General features: G+C 49.0%; 1 long non-coding RNA gene across 2 annotated transcripts in view; it reads left to right on the top strand.

The window, feature by feature from the left end:
- LOC137323468 (uncharacterized) overlaps nucleotides 1–15475 on the top strand; it is a 33149-nt gene extending 17674 nt beyond the window's left edge. For both annotated transcript variants that reach the window (XR_010963374.1, XR_010963375.1), the window contains exon 3: nucleotides 15386–15475. This is a non-coding gene — a long non-coding RNA (uncharacterized lncRNA). The remainder of the gene's footprint in view (nucleotides 1–15385) is intronic.
- The last annotated feature ends 4525 nt before the right edge of the window (nucleotides 15476–20000 follow it).

Below are 20000 nucleotides of genomic sequence, written 5' to 3'. Positions count from 1 at the left end.
ATTTATAAAGCCCAGGATTCGATATACTTTCTTAACGGCCTTCTCAACTTGTCCTCCCACCTTCAAAGACTTGTGCACCCCCAGGTCTCTCTGTTCCTGCACCCCTTTAAAATTGTACCATTTAGTTAATATTGCCTCTCCTCATTCTTCCCACCAAAATGCACCACTTCACACTTCTCTGTGTTAAATTTTATCTGCTATGTGTCTGCCCATTTCACCAGTCTGTCCTCCTGAAGTCTGTTACTATCCTCCACATTGTTTGCTACATTTCTGAGTTTCGTGTAATCTGCAAACTTTGAAATTATACCGTCTATACCCAAGTCCAGGTCATTAATATATATCAAAAAAAGCAGTGGTCCTAATACTGACCCCTGGGGAACACCACTGTATACTTTCCTCCAGTCTGAAAAACAACCGTTCACCGCTACTCTCTGCTTTCTGTCCCACAGCCAATTTTGTATCCACTCTGTCACTGGCCCTTTAATCCCATGGGCTTTAATGTTGCTAACAAGTCTATTGTGTGGTTCTTTATCAAATACCTTCTGAAAGTCCAGATACACAACGTCAACTGCACTACCCTCATCAACCCTCTCCGTTACTTCATCAAAGAACTCAATCAAGTTAGTCAAACAGGATTTTCCTTTAACAAATCCGTGCTGACTTTCATTTATTAACCCATTCTTTTCCAAGTGCAAATTTACTTGGTCCCAGATTATTGTCTCTGAAAGTTTGCCCACCACTGACATTAGACTGACTGGCCTGTAATTATCGGGTTTATCCCTCTCCCCTTTTTTGAACAGGGGTGTAACATTTGCAATTCTCCAGTCCTCCAGCACCGTCCCTGTATCGAAGGAGGATTGGAAGATTGTGGCCAGAGTCTCTGCAATTTCCACCCTTACTTTCCTCAGTAACCTGGGATGCATCTCATCTGGACCGGGTGACTTTTCTACTTTGAGTTCTGCCAATCTTTTAAGTCCCTCCTCTTTATCAATTTTCAGCCTTTGCAATATCGCTACTACTTCCACTTTTACTGCTCCACTGGCAGTATCCTCTTCTCCAGTGAAGACCGATGCAAAGTATTCATTTATTGCCTCAGACATGCCCTCTGTCTCCACAAGACGATCTTTTTTGTCCCTAATCGGCCCCACCCTTCCTTTGACTACCCTTTTACTGTTTATATGTTTATAAAAAACTTTTGGGTTCCTTTTTATTTTAGCTGCTAATCTAGCCTCATACTCTCTCTTTGCCCCTCTTATTTCCTTTTTAGATTCTCCTCTGTACTTTCTGTATTTAGCCTGGTTCTCCACTGTATTATGAACCTTACATTTGTCATAAGCCTCCTTTTAACCTCTATATCTTTAGTCATCCAGTGAACGCTAGCTTTGGATGCCCTTCCTTTCCCCCTTGTGGGATTGTGTTCACTCTGCACCAGAACCATCTCCTCCTTGAAGGCCTCCCATTGTTCAATTATTGTTTTGCCATCAATTTTTGATTCCAATCCACCTGGGCAAGATCCCTTTTTAATTCACTGAAATTTGCCCTCCTCCAGTTTAGTATTTTCACATTTGATTGTTGCTTGTCCTTTTCCATAACTATTCTAAACCTGATGATATTATGATCACTGTTCCCCAAATGCTCCCCCACTGAAACATGGTCCACCTGCCCCACTTCATTCCCCAGAACCAGAACCAAATCCAGCACTGCATCCTTCCTGGTTGGGCTGGAAACACACTGTTCCAGAAAGTTCTCTTGAACACATTTCAGGAATTCCTCCCCCTCTTTGCCCTTTACACTGTTACTGTCTCAGTCTATATTGAGATATTTGAAGTCCCCCTTTATGACTACTCTATAGTTCTTTTATCTTTCCGTAATTTGCCTGCAAATTTGCTCCTCTATCTCCTTCCCACTATTTGGTGGTCTATAGTCTACACCCAGTAGTGTAATAGCTCCTCTATTGTTCATTAATTCTAACCAAATAGATCCTGTCTTTGACCCTCAACTACATCATCCCTTTCCAGTGCTAGAATAGTTTCTTTGATCAATACTGCCCCCTCCTCCTTTCTTTCCTTCTCTATCTTTCCTGAATACCTTGTAGCCAGGAATATTAAATTCCCAATCCTCCCCTTCTTTGAGCCGGGTCTCTGTTATTGCCTCTATATCATAGTCCCACGTGGCGACTTGTGCCTGCAGCTCACCAACCTTATTTACCACACTCCGTGCATTTACACACATGCACTCCAATCTCATCTTAGATTTCCACGCATTTTGCCCTCTGTCTGATCCCTCCTATTTCTGAACTACTCTTCACTCTAGTGTTATTTATCCCCCCCCCACCCAGTCCTCTGTGCACCTTGTTTCTCCTCTCCACTGTTTCATCCTGGTTTCATCCAAGGCTGAAGCGTTTGCAATCACCTTCAGCCAGAAGTGCCAAGTGGATGATCCATCTCGGCCTCCTCCCGATATCCCCACCATCACAGAAGACAGTCTTCAGCCAATTCGATTCACTCCACGTGATATCAAGAAATGGCTGAGTGCACTGGATACAGCAAAGGCTATGGGCCCCGACAACATCCCAGCTGTAGTGCTGAAGACTTGTGCTCCAGAACTAGCTGTGCCTCTAGCCAAGCTGTTCCAGTACAGCTACAACACTGGCATCTACCCGACAATGTGGAAAATTGCCCAGGTATGTCCTGTCCACAAAAAGCAGGACAAATCCAATCCGGCCAATTACCGCCCCATCAGTCTACTCTTAATCATCAGCAAAGTGATGGAAGGTGTCGTCGACAGTGCTATCAAGCGGCACTTACTCACCAATAACCTGCTCACCGATGCTCAGTTTGGGTTCCGCCAGGACCACTCGGCTCCAGACCTCATTACAGCCTTGGTCCAAACATGGACAAAAGAGCTGAATTCCAGAGGTGAGGTGAGAGTGACTGCCCTTGACATCAAGGCAGCATTTGACCGAGTGTGGCTCCAAGAATCCCTAGTAAAATTGAAGTCAATGGGAATCAGGGGGAAAACTCTCCAGTGGCGGGAGTCATACCTAGCACAAAGGAAGATGATAGTGGTTGTTGGAGACCAATCATCTCAGCCCCAGGACATTGCTGCAGGAGTTCCTCAGGGCAGTGTCCGACGCCCAACCATCTTCAGCTGCTTCATCAATGACCTTCCCTCCATCATAAGGTCAGAAATGGGGATGTTCGCTGATGATTGCACAGTGTTCAGTTCCATTCGCAACCCCTCAAGTAATGAAGCAGTCTGAGCCCGCATGCAGCAAGACCTGGACAACATCCAGGCTTGGGCTGATAAGTGGCAAGTAACATTCGCGCCAGGTAATGACCATCTCCAACAAGAGAGAGTCTAACCACCTCCCCTTGACATTCAACAGCATTACCATTGCCGAATCCCCCACCATCAACATCCTGGGGGTCACCATTGACCAGAAACTTAACTGGACCAGCCATATAAATACTGCAGCTACAAGAGCAGGTCAGAGGCTGAGTATTCTGTAGCGAGTGACTCACCTCCTGACTCCCCAAAGCCTTTCCACCATCTACAAGGCACAAGTCAGGAGTGTGATGGAACTCTCTCCATTTGTCTGGATGAGTGCAGCTCCAACAACACTCAAGAAGCTTGACACCATCCAGGACGAAGCAGCCCACTTGATTGGGACCCCATCCACCATCCTAAACATTCACTCCCTTCACCACCGGCGCACTGTGGCTGCAGTGTGTGCCATCCACAGGATGCACTGCAGCAACTCGCCAAGGCTTCTTTGACAGCACCTCCCAAACACACGACCTCTACCACCTAGAAGGACAAGAGCAGCAGGTACATGGGAACAACACCACCTGCACTTTCCCCTCCAAGTCACACACCATCCCGACTTGGAAATATATCGCCGTTCCTTCATCGTCACTGGGTCAAAATCCTGGAACTCCCTTCCTAACAGCACTGTGGGAGAACCTTCACCACACGGACTGCAGCGGTTCAAGAAGGCGGCTCACCACCACCTTCTCAAGGGGCAATTAGGGATGGGCAATAAATGCCGGCCTCGCCAGCGACGCCCACATCCCCTGAACGAATTAAATCCTGGTGCCCATCCCTCTGCTAAATTAGTTTAAACCCTCCCCCACAGCACTAGTTAACCTCCCCGCGAGGATATAAGAAATAGGAGCAGGAGTAGGCCACACGGCCCCTCAAGCCTGCTCCGCCATTCAATCAGATCATGGCTGATCTTCGACCTCAACTCCACATTCCTGCCCTGAGACCAAATTCTTTGATTCCCTTAGTGTCCAAAAATCTATCGATCTCAGTCTTGAATGTAATCAACGACTGAGCATCTACAGCCCTCTGGGATGGAGAATTCCAAAGATTCACAACCCTCTGAGTGGAGAAATTCCTCCTCATCTCAGTCCTAAATGGCCGATCTCTTATCCTGAGACTATGACCCCTAGTTCTAGACTCCCCAGCCAGGGGAAACAACCTCTCAGCATCTGCCCTGTCAAGCCCTCTTAGAATTTTATATGTTTCAATGAGATCACCTCTCATTCTTCTAAACTCCAGAGAGTATAGTCCCATTCTACTCAATCTCTCCTCATAGGACAACCCTCTCATCCCAGGAATTAATCTAGTGAACCTTTGTTGCACCGCCTCTAGGGCAAGTACATCCTTCCTAAGATAAGGAGACCAAAACTGTACACAGTACTCCAGTTGTGGTCTCACCAAAATGCTATATAATTGCAGCAAGACTTCCTTACTCTTGTACTCCAACCCCCTTGCAATAAAGGCGAGCATGCCATTTGCCTTCCTAATTGCCTGCTGTACCTGCATGTTAACTTTCTGTGATTCGTGTACGAGGACACCCAAATCCCTCTGAATACCAACATTTCTTAGTCTCTCACCTTTTAAAAAATATTCTGCTTTTCTGTTCTTGCTACCAAAGTGAATAACTTCACATTTCCCCACATTATACTCCATCTGCCACCTTCTTTCCCACTCACTGAACCTGTCTATATCCCTTTGCAGACTCTTTGTGTCCTCCTCACAGCTTACTTTCCCACTTAGCTTTGTATCGTCAGCAAACTTGGATACATTACTCCCGGTCCCTTCATCTAAGTCATTAATATAGATTGTAAATAGCTGAGGCCCAAGCACCGATCCTTGGGGCACCCCACTAGTTACAGCCTGACAACCTGAGAATTACACATTTTTTCCTACTCTCTGTTTTCTGTCCATTAACCAATCCTCAATCCATGCTAATATATTACCCCCAACCCCATGAGCCCTTATCTTGTGTAACAACCTTTTGTGTGACACCTTATTGAATGCCTTTTGAAAATCCAAATATACTACATCCACTGGTTCCCCTTTATCCACCCTGCTAGTTACATCCTCAAAAATCTCGAATAGATTTGTCAAACACGATTTCCCTTTCATTAAAACCATGTTGACTCTGCCTAATCATATAATGATTTTCTAAGTGCCCTGTTACTGCGTCCTTAATAATAGATTCCAGCATTTTCCCGACTACTGATGTCAAGTTAACTGGCCTGTAGTTCCCTGTTTTCTCTCTCCCTCCTTTCTTGAACAGCAGGGTTACATTTGCTACCTTCCAAACCATGGGGACCGTTCTAGAATTTAGGGAATTCTGGAAGATTACAACCAATGCATCCACTATCTCTGCAGCCACCTCTTTTAGAACCCTAGGATGTAGGCCATCAGGTCCAGGGGATTTGTTGGCTTTTAGTCCCATTAATTTCTCCAGTACTTTTTTCTTTACTAATATTAATTACTTTAAGTTCCTCACTCTCATTAGACCCTTGGTTCCCCACTATTTCTGTTATTTTTTTTGTGCCTTCTACTGTGAAGACAGATACAAAATATTTGTGTAACCATTTCCTGATTCCCCATTATAATTTCTCCTGTCTCAGCCTCTGTTTACTTTTGCTACTCTCTTCCTTTTTACATACTTGTAGAATCTCTTACAATCTGTTTTTAGATTTCTTGCTAGTTTGCTCTCATTCTATTTTCTCCCTCTTTTATCAATTTTTTGGTTTTCCTTTGTTGATTTCTGGAACCTTCCCAATCCTCAGGCTTATTATTCTTTTTGGCAACATTGTAAGCATCTTCTTTTAATCTAATACAATCCTTAACTTCTGTAGTTAGCCACGGTTCAATCACTTTACCTGTGGTGTTTTTATTCCTCAGTGGAATGTATATTCGTTGAGAATTATGAAATATTTCTTTAAATGTTTCCCAATCAACTTTAGCCAACTCACCCCTCATACCTATATAATTGACTTTGTTTAAATTTAAGACTCTAGTTTCGGACTTAACCACATCATTCTCAAACTCAATATGAAATTCTATCATATTATGATCAATCTTCCTTAGAAGATTCTTAACTGTAAGATTACCAATTAACCCTGTCTCATTACACCGTACTAGATCCAAAGACGCCTGTTCCCTGGTTGGTTCCACAATGTAATGTTCTCGGAAACTGTCTCGAATGCATTCCATGAACTCGTCCTCCAAACTACTTTTGCCAATTTGATTTGCCCAATCTATATGGAGATCAAAGTCCCCCACGATTATTGCATTACCTTTGTTACAAGCTCTTATTATTTACATAAGAACATAAGAAATAGGAGCAGGAGTAGGCCAATCGGCCCCTCGAGCCTGCTCCGCCATTCAATAAGATCATGGCTGATCTGGTCCTGACCTCAAATCTAAAATCATGTCCCAATTTCCTGCCCGCTCCCCATAACCCCTAATTCCCTTTACTTCTAGGAAACTGTCGATTTCTGTTTTAAATTTATTTAATGATGTAGCTTCCACAGCTTCCTGGGGCAGCAAATTCCACAGACCTACTACCCTCTGAGTGAAGAAGTTTCTCCTCATCTCAGTTTTGAAAGAGCAGCCCCTTATTCTAAGATTATGCCCCCTCGTTCTAGTTTCACCCATCCTTGGGAACATCCTTACCGCTTGATTAATACTCTGTCCATCAGTATAACTACTGTTAGGGGGCCTATAAACCACCAGTATTTTCTGCCTGATGTTATTTCCTGATCTTCCAAGCCAAGATCCTTTCTCACTACTGTCTTTATGTCATCCTTTATTTCCAGGGCTGCACCCCCCCTCCCCCCACCCCAGCTCTCCTTTTCCAATTTGCCTATTTTTTCTATTTCCTCTCTAATGTTTCATCCTGGTGCCCATCCCCCTGCCAAATTAGTTTAAATCCTCCCCCACAGCACTAGTTAACCTCCCCGTGAGGACATTGGTCCCAGCTCTGTTGAGGTGCAACCCGTCCATCTTGAACAGATCCCTCCTGCCCCAGAACTGGTCCCAATGCCCCAGGAATCTGAAGCCCTCCCTCCTGCACCATTGCTCCAGCCACGCATTAACCTGTCTTATCCGACTATTCCTGTACTCACTAGTGCGTGGCACTGGGAGTAATCCGGAGTTTATTACCTTTGAGATCCTGCTTTTTCATCTCCTCCCTAGCTCTGACTGCAGGACCTCGACCCTTTTCCTTCCTCTGTCGTTGGTTCCCACATGGACCACGACTTCTGGCTGTTCCCCTTCCCCCCCTCAAAATGTTCTGCACCCTCTCCGAGATGTCCTTTACCCAGGCACCAGGGAGGTAATACCCCACGCGGGACTCAGGTCGGAGATTGCAGAAACACCTGTCTATTCCCCGACTGTCGAATCCCCGATAATAACTGCATTTCTTGTGCCCCCCTGTGTAGCCGAGTCTCCCACGGTGCCGTGGATTTGCTCCTGACTGCACTCCCCCGAGGTATCAACACCCTCGCTGGGATTGATACCGGTTTGTGAGTGCCAGGCTCCCAGGGGACTCCTGCACTGCCTGCCTGGTCCTCCTTGTCTGACTGATGGTCACCCACTCCCTCTCCGCCTGAACCCTCTGTAGCTGCGGGGTGACCACTTCCTGAAACGTGCTATCCATGAAACTCTGCGCTTTCCGTTTGCCCTGTCGTGATGCCAGCCGTCCCTCAAACTCAGGAAATCTGAGCTCGAGCAGTTGGCGGCACTTCCTGCACATGTGGTTTTCCAGGACACACGAAGTGTTCTGGAGTTCCCACAGGGCACAGGATGTGCAGGTGACGGGCCCCAGCTGTCCTGCCATGTTAGCGACAGTTATTTAAACTGCTTGTTTAGCTTTAAGGCACTTTACTGTTTATCTGACACTGAAACACTAACCAACCACTAAAAAACACCAACCAATGAACGAAATACTTACTGATTTACCCTCGGTGCTCCTCCTTGTCTTCTCTTTCCCGATCTCTGTGCTCAAGCTCCCTTTTCTGGTTCCGGCAGACTCTTGAGACAGGACAGGCTGTGTATCAGGGTCTGGGACCAGGCCCAGGACGGTGAGCGTATCAGGGTCTGGGACCAGGCCCAGGACGGTGAGTGTATCAGGGTCTGGGACCAGGCCCGGGACGGGCAGCGTATCGGGGCCCGGGACCAGGCCCAGGTCGGGCAGCGTATCGGGGCCCGGGACCAGGCCCGGGTCGGGCAGCGTATCGGGGTCTGGGCCCAGGCCCGGGTCGGGCAGCGTATCGGGGCCCGGGACCAGGCCCAGGTCGGGCAGCGTATCGGGGCCCGGGACCAGGCCCGGGTCGGGCAGCGTATCGGGGTCTGGGCCCAGGCCCGGGTCGGGCAGCGTATCGGGGTCTGGGACCAGGCCCGGGTCGGGCAGCGTATCGGGGTCTGGGACCAGGCCCGGGTCGGGCAGCGTATCGGGGTCTGGGCCCAGGCCCGGGTCGGGCAGCGTATCGGGGTCTGGGACCAGGCCCGGGTCGGGCAGCGTATCGGGGTCTGGGCCCAGGCCCGGGTCGGGCAGCGTATCGGGGTCTGGGACCAGGCCCGGGTCGGGCAGCGTATCGGGGTCTGGGACCAGGCCCGGGCCGGGCAGCGTATCGGGGCCTGGGACCAGGCCGGGCAGTGTATCGGGGTCTGGGACCAGGCCCAGGTCGGGCAGCGTATCGGGGCCTGGGACCAGGCCCAGGTCGGGCAGTGTATCGGGGTCTGGGACCAGGCCGGGCAGTGTATCGGGGCCCGGGACCAGGCCCAGGTCGGGCAGTGTATCGGGGCCCGGGACCAGGCCCAGGTCGGGCAGTGTATCGGGGTCTGGGACCAGGCCCAGGTCGGGCAGTGTATCGGGGCCTGGGACCAGGCCCAGGTCGGGCAGTGTATCGGGGTCTGGGACCAGGCCCGGGACGGGCTGCGTATCGGGGCCCAGGACCAGGCCCGGGACGGGCTGCGTATCGGGGCCCGGGACCAGGCCCTGGTCGGGCAGTGTATCGGGGTCTGGGACCAGGCCCGGGACGGGCAGTGTATCGGGGCCCGGGACCAGGCCCGGGACGGGCAGTGTATCGGGGCCCGGGACCAGGCCCAGGTCGGGCAGTGTATCGGGGCCCGGGACCAGGCCCAGGTCGGGCAGTGTATCGGGGCCCGGGACCAGGCCCAGGTCGGGCAGTGTATCGGGGCCCGGGACCAGGCCCAGGTCGGGCAGTGTATCGGGATCTGGGACCTGATACAACAACGGAAAGAACTGCTCGTACAATTTTAAAAAGCGTACAGTTTGCAACCACACAATTTTGCAAGTTACTTTTTCCCCACGATACAACTGGTGAAATATTGAATGCAGCTGCAGTTTACGTCGTCACAAGTGAATGTCCCACAGCACTCTCATTGTAAATATTTGATTTTTTTGATATCGTATGTGAGGCCGTTTTACTTGCAGCTTTCACAGGATAACAGACTGAACTGTGGAATGTGATCCCAAAACATCAATAAACATATTGAAATCTAACATGAATGAAAAGGAATTTATCTTCTCCAGTCGCCTTGGAGCTCGGCCTATATTCACAGCAGTTTTTATTCAGTTAATTGTTGTTTTTTGTGTTGTCAGTTTTTTCAACACTTGTTTATTTCTTTTCTGAGTTTTGGAGGTTGGAATGTTTGTGGATTTAAATTTTAATTGGCAGACAGGGTTCCATAGTGTGAACTTAAACAGCCACAAATCAAAAACTCCTGAACACTTCTGGTCTACACTGTCCCATCAAACACTCCCAGGGCAGGTACAGGGTTAGATACAGAGTAAAGCTCCCTCTACACTGTCCCATCAATCACTCCCAGGGCAGGTACAGGGTTAGATACAGAGTAAAGCTCCCTCTACACTGTCCCATCAAACACTCCCAGGGCAGGTACAGCACGGGTTAGATACAGAGTAAAGCTCCCTCTACACTGACCCATCAAACACTCCCAGGGCAGGTACAGCACGGGTCAGATACAGAGTAAAGCTCCCTCTACACTGTCCCATCAAACACTCCCAGAGCAGATACAGGGTTAGATACAGAGTAAAGCTCCCTCTACACTGTCCCATCGAACACTCCCAGGGCAGGTACAGCACGGGTTAGATACAGAGTAAAGCTCCCTCTACACTGTCCCATCAAACACTCCCAGAGCAGATACAGGGTTAGATACAGAGTAAAGCTCCCTCTACACTGTCCCATCAAACACTCCCAGAGCAGATACAGGATTAGATACAGAGTAAAGCTCCCTCTACACTGTCCCATCGAACACTCCCAGGGCAAGTACAGCACGGGTTAGATGTCACAGTAATCCCGTGTAACAGAATGACTGAGCCCCAACCTCAGAAGAGAGCCTCTGTTTCACGCGTATTTCTAGTTGTCCCTGTAACTTCTCTGAGTGAATCATCAGCCTGGAACTGAAACCGGGCTCTGTCGCGCTGATCTCTCTCTCTCCATGTGGAAAGTGTGACTGAGAATATTTGCTGTGGATTCTTTCTGTTTTTTGCTGCCTGCAGGAAATGCTGCTGAGCTAACTCTGAGGACGGGCAACGCCTGTTTGCTGACAGTAATATTTACCCTCAAAATGTACTTGTTGGGTGGGGAAGCAGTGAAGAAAGGGCCAGAGGTGAATATGTTTTACAGGCCTGAATGTCTATTTTAATGACTGAAACACCACTGTGTGGGGGACTCTGTTGCAGCTCTATGTTCTTATTCATTCTCCGGATGTATTGCCCACCTCTAATTGCCCTGAACTGACTGGCTTGCTCGGACATTTCAGAGGACAGTTAAGAGTCAACCATATTGGTGTGGGACTAGAGTCACATATAGACCAGACTGTGTAAGGACGGCAGGTATCCTCCCCTAAAGAATGAAAGAACTTGCATTTATACAGTGCCTTTCACGATCTCAGGACATCCCAAAGCGCTTTACAGCCAGTGAAGTATTTTTGAGGTGTAGTCACTGTTGTATTGTGGGAAACGCGACAGCCAATTTGCGCACAGCAAGATCCCACAAACAGCAATGAGATAATGACCAGATGATCTGTTTTTTTAGTGATGTTGGTTGAGGGATAAATATTGGCCCAGGACACCGGGGAGAACTCCCCTGCTCTTGTTCCACGGGAAAATAGCCCAATGACACTGTCCAGGCTCACGGATTGGATGTAAAATTGCCACTAGGGTAAGGTACCAGTGGGTACCTGTATTTTTTTGAATTCTCATCCTCGTGTTTAAATCCCTCCAGGGCCTCGCCCCCTCCCTATCTCTGTAACCTCCTCCAGCCCTACAACCCTCCGAGATCTCTGTGCTCCTCCAATTCTGGCCTCTTGCGCATCCCCGATTTCCATCGCTCCACCATTGGCGGCCGTGCCTTTAGTTGCCTGGGCCCTAAGCTCTGGAATTCCCTCCCTAAACCTCTCCACCTCTCTGTCTCCTCTTTTAAATGAACATTTACATTTACCTGAGGAAGGAGGAAGTCTCCGAAAGCTTGTGAATTTAAAATAAAATTGCTGGACTATAACTTGGTGTTGTAAAATTGTTTACAATTCCTCTTTTAAATGTAAGGAATCTTACAACACCAGGTTATAGTCCAACAGTTTTATTTGAAAATCACAAGCTTTCGGAGCTTACCTCCTTCGTCAGGTGAGTGAATGAAGGGTTTTAAAATCGCATAGCATATATTAGGCTGGGAGACAATCACACCAATCAAAGGTGTCGTTGGTGTTCAGACAGGTTAGCCACGGAAAACATTACATCCCAGTATACTGAATACACAAGGGGTCAGATTACACAGACAGAGAGAGAAAGAGACCCGAAAGGCAGAGAGAGAGAATGTCCAGTTGTATTAAAAACAGATAATTTTTTTTTTCTCCCGCTGGTGGGGTTACGTGTAGCGTGACATGAACCCAAGATCCCGGTTGAGGCCGTCCTCATGGGTGCGGAACTTGGCTATCAATTTCTGCTTGACGATTTTGCGTTGTCGTGTGTCTCGAAGGCCGCCTTGGAGTACGCTTACCCGAAGGTCGGTGGATGAATGTCCATGACTGCTGAAGTGTTCCCCGACTGGGAGGGAACCCTCCTGTCTGGCGATTGTTGCGCGGTGTCCGTTCATCCGTTGTCGCAGCGTCTGCATGGTCTCGCCAATGTACCATGCTCCGCGGAGGGCATCCTTTCCTGCAACGTATGAGGTAGACAACGTTGGCCGAGTCACAGGAGTATGAACCATGTACCTGGTGGGTGGTGTCCTCTCGTGTGATGGTGGTATCTGTGTCGATGATCTGGCATGTCTTGCAGAGGTTGCCGTGGCAGGGTTGTGTGGTGTCGTGGACGCTGTTCTCCTGAAAGCTGGGTAATTTGCTGCGAACACTCCTTCAAACCTACCTCTTTGACCAAGCTTTTGATCACCTGTCCTATTATCTCCTCTATAGCTCGGTTTCAATGTTTGTTTGATAATCGCTCCTGTGAAGCACCTTGGGAGGTTTTACTGCGTTAAAGGCACTGTATAAATGCAAGTAGTTGTTGTTTTTGTGCGTGGTTGGTGCCGGGGGGACACTGTGCCCAGCACGGGTCACCAGCAGGAATGGAGAAAGGAGCCTGAGGCTAGCAGGAGGAATAAATGAACTCCTGAGACCAGCTACAAAGATCAGCCCCTATCGTGCTGGGCTGTCGTCGACTGGAGAGGCTCTGAAATCCCACCCATTTCTGCCGTATTTGTCGAGGTCGATGTGAAATGACTTGGCTCTTTAGCCTCAAAAGAGACATCCCAAGGATATCTTGTAGAGGCCAAGAAGCTACTCAACAGGTCAGAGCAGGTAAAGCTGGATCAGTATCTTCAGATACAGCAGAGGAGGGGGCCCCGGGCTCGGGGGGCTCGGGGGACCCCGGGCTCGGGGGGGGCGAGGGGGGCCCTGGGCGAGGGGGGCCCCGGGCGAGGGGGGCGAGGGGGCATGTTATGGACACGGTCCAAGGAAGAATTTCTTTATACAGAGGCTGATCAACAGATAGAACAGGTTACATAGCAACAGGAGCAGACCATTCGGCCCCTCGACCCCGTTACATAGCAACAGGAGCAGACCATTCGGCCCCTCGACCCCATTACATAGCAACAGGAGGAGACAATTCGGCCCCTCGACCCCGTTACATAGCAACAGGAGCAGACCATTCGGCCCCTCGAGCCTGTTCCGCTATTCAATTAGATCATGGCTGATCTGTACCTCAACTCCATTTATCTGCCTTTGCTCTGTATCCCTTGATACCCTCACACAACAAAAATCTATCGATCCCAGCCTTGAAAGCTCCAACTGACCCCCAGAATCCACAGTCTCTCAGGGGAGAGAGTTCCAGATTTCCACTACCTTTTGTGTGAAAAATGCTTCCTGATTTCGCTCCGGAACGGCCTGGCTCTAATTTTAAGGTTCTGCCCCCTCGTCCTGGACTCTCCCCACCAGAGGAAATAGTTTCTCTCTATCTACCCTGTAGAATCCGTTTATCATTTTAAACACCTCGATCAGATCACCCCTCAACCTTCTAAACTCCTGGGAATACAAGCCTAGTCTGTGCAACCTGTCCTCATAATTTAACCCTTTTAGCCCCGGTATCATTCTGGTGAATCTGAGCTGCACCCCCTCCAAGGCCAATATATCCTTCCTGAGGTGCGGTGCCCAGATTGTGTAATTAATACTAAATCCAACGCACTCCTACAACAAATATGTGACTGAAGCGCCTATGTGACATATTCCAATCTAAATGAGTGTTGTCTGGCCTCCACGTGGAACTAGAGAAATATTAAGTAGCCTGAAGCCTGTAATTTGAGTCTCACTCAGCACAAACTAACCTCCCCCACCAAATACCCAAACAACTCCCAGGAAAGACAGCAGACTAACGCAGGAACGCAATCAGAGGCAAGGACTGTCACCCCACCCAACAGGTCCACGAGTGAGCCAAGACCCCTTTGTTCCCCAACCTATTTGAGTTCCAGAGATCAAGACCAAACATATACTTGAAAAGGAAGAATTTGCAGGTCTGTGGGGAAAGCCCGGGGGGGAGTGGGAATAATTGGATAGCTCTTTCAAAGGGACGGCACAGGCACGATGGGCCGAATGGCCTCCTCCTGTGCTGCATCATTCTATGGGGTCTGACCAAGGCTCTAAACAACTGAAGCGTAACTTCCTCCCCTTTTACAATTTAGCCTCCTCGAGATAACCCAGGAAGTGCGGCAGAGGGCAGGAAACTAGGTTTGTGTAAGACACAGCTCGACGCCGATAATGGGAGGGGGTTGTTGGCAGAGGCCGGTATTCTGGAAGGGGGTGATCAGTTGAGTCGAGGGCTCACCTTCTGAACTGATTTTGGCAACTATTTGCCAAACAGGGTGAAACTGGGAGGGACGGGCTCGAACCTTCTGCTATTGGTGATCTTGAAACATTTGCCTGAGGAAGGAGAAAATCTCCGAAAGCTTGTGAATTTAAAATAAAATTGCTGGACTATAACTTGGTGTTGTAAAATTGTTTACAATTGGTGATGTTGGGAGAGGTTGGCCATTTTTGGAAGAAGGAAAGAAAGATCTTCCATTTATATATCGCCTTTCACAATCTAAGGACGTCCCAAAGCGCTTTACAGCCAATTAAGTACTTTTTTTTTTTTGTAATGTAGCCAATTTGCACACTGCAAGCTCCCACAAACAGTAATGTTACAAATGACCAGATAAACTATTCAAGTGATGTTGGTTGAGGGATAGATATTGGCCCAGAACACAGAGGAGAACTCCCCCTGCTCTTCCTCGAAATAGTGCCTGTGGGATCTTTTACATCCAGCTGAGAGGGCAGACGGGACCTCGGTTTAACGTCTCATCCGAAAGACGGCACCTCCGACGGTGCAGCGCTCCCTCAGTGTTGCTCTGGGAGTGTCAGCCTGGATTATGTGCTTAGGTCTCTGGAGTGGGACTTGAACCCATGACCTTCTGACTCAGAGTCGAGAGTGCCGCTACTGAACCACAGCTGAGTATTTTGGTCCTAAGTATGTGTGTTTTGTTTTTTCATTTGTGTCTTCCAGGGGCTTTTGGACGACCTGCAAACTCTGATCAGGAGCAAGTGGTTGAAGCAGGATGTCGAAGCCCACCGCCCCCCCCCAGCTACGAGGAGTCTGTCGACCCGCTATACACTCCCTCGCACGAGCCTGGATACCCTATGACAGGACCGTACCCTCCGGGAGGCGACCCCGCCTACCCGCCTGGGGGAGATCCCGCCTACCCGCCTGGGGGAAATCCCGCCTACCCGCCTGGGGGAAATCCCGCCTACCCCTCCATGTTCCCCCAACCGGGGGGGACCTCCATGTTCCCCCAGCCAGGAAATCCCATGGCCCCTCCAATAATGCCGACCATCCCTCTGAACCCTGCCTGGCCTGGAGGCAACTCAGGTGAGTTAGCAGCAGGTGGACCTTCCGTCTGGGAGATACATCTGGAAAAGGAGCGCGCCCCGGCCGTCAAACTCGGGGTAGAGTGATGGTCCTGGAATTTCCTGTACAGATTCATGGTGTTGACCTCCACATAAACCCCCTCTCTCCCCCACCCCCAAAACCATTTGCTACCCCCCTGCGTAAATCTCCTTGATTGTTACAGCAGGTTTTCTAGCCCATGGCCATGCTCACGTATTCCCACTGGTGCTGCCTTCTTGGTTGACCTGCTGGGTGTTTTGCAGGTTGGGATGAATTACTCACCACCACCCCCCCCATTTTTCTCTCCGTTCAGGGGTGATGTGCTTCTTGACATCACCCCTGAACGGCCCAGCTGTAATTTTAAGGTTATGCCGCCTTGTTCTGGACTCTCCCGACAGCGGAAATAGTTTCTCTCCACCCATCCTATAGAATCCTGTAATCACCTCAAACACCACAATTCGATCACCTCTTAATCTTCCATACTCGAGGGAATACAGGCCGAGTCTATGCAACCTGTCCTCATAATTTAGCCCCGGTGTCATTCTGGTGAATCTGCGCTGCACCCCCTCTAAGGCCAATATATCCTTCCTGAGGTGCGGTGCCCAAAACTGAACCCAGTACATAAAATCGTAGAACTTTTACAGCACAGAAGGAGACCATTCGGCCCATCGTGTCCGTGCCTGTCGAAAAAGAGCTATCCAGCTTAATCCCACTTTACAGCACTTCAAGTGCACATCTAAGTACTTTTTAAATGAGTTGAGGGTTTCTGCCTCTACCACCCTTTCAGGCAGTGAGTTCCAGACCCCCACCACCCTCTGGGTGAAAAAATTTCTCCTCAGCTCCCCTCTAATCCTTCTACCAATCACTTCAAATCCATGCCCCCTGATTATTGACCTCTCTGCTAGGGGAAAGAGGTCCTTCCTGTCCACTCCATCCAGGCCCCTCATAATTTTATTCACCTCAATTAAATCTCCCCTCAGCTCCCTCTGTTCCAAAGAAAACAACCCCAGCCTATCCAATCTTTCCTCATAGCTAAAATTCTCCAGTCCTGGCAACATCCTCGTAAATCTCCTCTGTACCCTCTCTAGTGCAATCACATCTTTCCTGTAATGTGGTGACCAGGACTGTACACAGTACTCAAGCTGTGCCCTAACTAGTGTTTTATACAGTTCCAGCATAACCTCCCTGCTCTTATATTCTATGCCTCGGCTAATAAAGGAAAGTATCCCGTATGCCTTTTTAACCACCTTATCTACCTGTCCTGCTACCTTCAGGGATCTGTGGACATGCACTCCAAGGTCCCTCACTTCCTCTACACCTCTCAGTATCCTCCCATTTATTGTGTACTCCCTTGCCTTGTTTGCCCTCCCCAAATGCATTACCTCACACTGCTCTGGATTGAATTCCATTTGCCACTTTTCTGCCCACCTGACCAGTCCACTGATATCTTCCTGCAGTCTACAGCTTTCCTCCTCACTATCAACCATAGAATCATAGAAAGGTTACAGCACGGAAGGAGGCCATTCGACCCATCGAGTCCGTGCCGGCTCTACGCAAGAGCAATCCAGCTAGTCCCACTCCCCCGCCCTTTCCCCGTAGCCCTGCAAATTTTTCCTTTCAAGTACTTATCCAGTTCCCTTTTGAAGGCCATGATTGAATCTGACTCTGCCTCCACCGTCCCCTCGGGCAGCACATTCCAGATCCTAATCACACGGCCAATTTTTGTATTATCTGCCAACTTCTTAATCATGCCCCCTACATTTAAGTCCAAATCATTTATATCACAAAAATCAAGGGATCTAATACTGAGCCCTGCGATACCCACTGGAAGCAGCCTTCCAGTTACAAAAACACCCGTTGACCATTACCCTTTGCTTCCTGACACTGAGCCCATTTTGGATCCAATTTGCCACTTTCCATAAGAACATAAGAAATAGGAGCAGGAGTAGGCCAATCGGCCCCTCGAGCCTGCTCCACCATTCAATAAGATCATGGCTGATCTGATCCTAACCTCAAATCTAAATTCATGTCCAATTTCCTGCCCGCTCCCCGTAACCCCTAATTCCCTTTACTTCGAGGAAACTGTCTATTTCTGTTTTAAATTTATTTAATGATGTAGCTTCCACAGCTTCCTGGGGCAGCAAATTCCCCAGACCTACTACCCTCTGAGTGAAGAAGTTTCTCCTCATCTCAGTTTTGAAAGAGCAGCCCCTTATTCTAAGATTATGCCCCCTAGTTCTAGTTTCACCCATCCTTGGGAACATCCTTACCGCATCCACCCGATCAAGCCCCTTCACAATCTTATACGTTTCAATAAGATCGCCTCTCATTCTTCTGAACTCCAATGAGTAGAGTCCCAATCTACTCAACCTCTCCTCATATGTCCACCCCCTCATCCCCGGGATTAACCGAGTGAGCCTTCTTTGTACTGCATCGAGAGCAAGTATGTCTTTTCTTAAGTATGGACACCAAAACTGTATGCAGTATTCCAGGTGCGGTCTCACTAATACCTTATATAACTGCAGCAATACTTCCCTGTTTTTATATTCTATCCCCCTAGCAATAAAAGCCAACATTCCGTTGGCCTTCTTGATCACCTGCTGCACCTGCATACTAACTTTTTGATTTTCTTGCACCAGGACCCCCAGATCCCTTCGTACTGCAGTACTTTCCAGTTTCTCGCCATTAAGATAATAACTTGCTCTCTGATTTTTCCTGCCAAAGTGCATAACCTCACATTTCCAATATTGTATTGCATCTGCCAAATCTCCGCCCACTCACCCAGCCTGTCTGTATCCCCTTTTTATGTCCTCCTCACTCTCCACTTTCCCTCCCATCTTTGTATCATCTGCAAACTTTGATATGTTACACTCGGTCCCCTCCTCCAAATCGTTAATATAGATTGTAAAGAGTTGGGGACCCAGCACCGACCCCTGCGGAACACCACTGGCTACTGGTTGCCAGTCCGAGAATGAACCATTTATCCCAACTCTCTGCTTCCTGTTAGATAACCAATCCTCCACCCATGCCAGAATATTACCCCCAGTACAGTGATTCTTTATCTTGAGCAATAATCTTTTATGTGGCACCTTGTCGAATGCCTTCTGGAAGTCTAAATACACGACGTCCACTGGTTCCCCTTTATCCACCCTGTACGTTATGTCCTCAAAGAACTTTGGATTCTATGGGCTTGTACTTCTTTGACCAGCCTGCCATGTGGACTCAATATTCTAACCCGAGCTTTATATAACTAACATAATTCCACCCCTTTGTATTCCAGCCCTCTTGACCTCGGGAAAAGTTTAGGATGTAGACAGGGAGATTCTTGAAAGGGCAAAGGAAGTGGAATAAATAAAATCGGATTAAGGAACAAATAATGAAGAAGTGAGAATCACAGTGCCCAGGAGCCTGGAGAGCAGGCTGCAGTAACCCATCAACGGACACGCCTGTAAATTAAAAAAGCGAGAACCGCCCCAGCGACCTGCGGGCCGGAGCGAGTCTGTGAAACAGAGGATTAACGCGGCTTTAATACTTCGTGTGACATTCCCCGCGCGTAAATTTTGGACTCGCGCGTGCAAACTCGGCACGTGGCGCCCGGGCAACTGTCACAACTTTGCAAACTTCAGCACTTCCCGTTATTTATTGATAGTCTTTTGGTTTTAGTTCTGCATCAAGTGATGATTAATGCAGTCATCGCCCCCCCGACCCCCGACCCCCGCATTCCCCCCCCCCCAGTTACTTCACTGGGTGACGTCACGGGCACACTGGCTGCACTGGGGCGCATGCGCGGGGCTGGGTTTCTGCAACATGGGGACCATCCCCAGTCTCCATAGCAACCAGTCCACAGGTGGGCACTCGGACCATCCACCTGGAGATTAATGCATCGGGGAGTTGAGATAGTGACAGGAGGGGGGGGTCCCTGTACGGAACATCCCCGGGGGGACTGGGGAGGAGGAGGGGGGACTGGGGGAAGAGGAGGGGAGGGGAGGAGGAGCAGGAGGACCATCCCCATGGGGACTGGGGGGGGAAGAGGAGGAGGGAGGAGGAGGAGGAGGAGGGGGGGGGGGGAAGGGGGAGGAGGAGGAGGAGGGGGGGGGGGAAAGGGGGGAGGGGGAGGAGGACCTTGTACTGAACATCCCCAAGGGGACTGGGTGGGGGGGAGCTGGAGTCAGTGACATTGAATTAGAAACAAAACTTCTCATTTTAATAGGCCTTGAATTTATTTGTTGTCCTA

Source organism: Heptranchias perlo, chromosome 7 (assembly GCF_035084215.1).
Source record: "Heptranchias perlo isolate sHepPer1 chromosome 7, sHepPer1.hap1, whole genome shotgun sequence".
In the NCBI taxonomy this organism is placed as follows: Eukaryota; Metazoa; Chordata; class Chondrichthyes; order Hexanchiformes; family Hexanchidae; genus Heptranchias; species Heptranchias perlo.
The sequence above is the reverse complement of the archived record's forward strand: the minus strand, read 5'-3'. Positions and strand labels throughout refer to the sequence as shown.